This window comes from Salvelinus sp. IW2-2015, unplaced genomic scaffold (assembly GCF_002910315.2).
Source record: "Salvelinus sp. IW2-2015 unplaced genomic scaffold, ASM291031v2 Un_scaffold1936, whole genome shotgun sequence".
Lineage (NCBI taxonomy): Eukaryota > Metazoa > Chordata > Actinopteri > Salmoniformes > Salmonidae > Salvelinus > Salvelinus sp. IW2-2015.
Genome location: NW_019943293.1, coordinates 124,514 through 125,318, shown reverse-complemented (window position 1 = coordinate 125,318; position 805 = coordinate 124,514). Strand labels below are relative to the sequence as shown.

General features: G+C 47.5%; 1 long non-coding RNA gene across 1 annotated transcript in view; it reads left to right on the top strand.

Annotated features, from left to right (window-relative positions):
- The first annotated feature begins 659 nt into the window (after positions 1–659).
- Positions 660–805, top strand: part of LOC139024839 (uncharacterized) — a 6,910-nt gene continuing 6,764 nt past the window's right edge. The window contains exon 1 of the long non-coding RNA XR_011476207.1: positions 660–700. This is a non-coding gene — a long non-coding RNA (uncharacterized lncRNA). The remainder of the gene's footprint in view (positions 701–805) is intronic.

Below are 805 nucleotides of genomic sequence, written 5' to 3'. Positions count from 1 at the left end.
GTGGACTGGATAAGAGATGGTTCATGGGGTTAATTTGGAATGCTAGAAAGTTGGACTGTGGATAGAGGGGATGGTCTCAGGGGTAATGTAAATGCTGACAGTGGACGTTGAGAGGGGAGGGTCTCGGGGTTAATGTTATAATGCTGACAGTGGACTGTTGATAGAGGGGATGGTCTCATGGGTGTTAATTGTTATATGCTGACAGTGGTGGATAGAGGGATGGTTCCAGGGGGTTAAGTGTATAATGCTGACAGGGGACTGTTGAGAGAGGGATGGTCAGGGGGTAATGTTATAATGCTGACATGTGGACTGTGAAGAGGGGATGGTCTCAGGGGTTAATGTATAATGCTGACAGTGGACTGTTGATAGAGGGGAGGTTCTCTGGGGTTAAGTGTTATAATGCTGACAGTGGACGTTTGATAGAGGGGAGGTCGGGGGTTATGTTATAATGCTGACAGTGGACTGTTGATGAGGGGATGGTAGGGAATGTTATTAAATGCTGACAGTGGACTTTTGATAGAGGGGATGGTCTCAGGGGTTAATGAAATGCTGCAGTGGACTGTGATAGAGGGGATGGTCTCAGGGGTAATGTTATAAGGCAGGGACTGTTGGATAGAGGGATGGTCTCGGGGGGTTTAATGTAGTGGACTGATTGATAGAGGGGATGGTCTCAGGGGTTAATGTTTATAATGCTGACAGTGTTGACGGGTGGGAGAAGGGGATTGGTCTCAGGGGTTAATGTTATTTTATGCATGGCTGAAAGTGTGGAGGTGTGGAGAGATGGGATTGGTGCCTTAAGGCATAG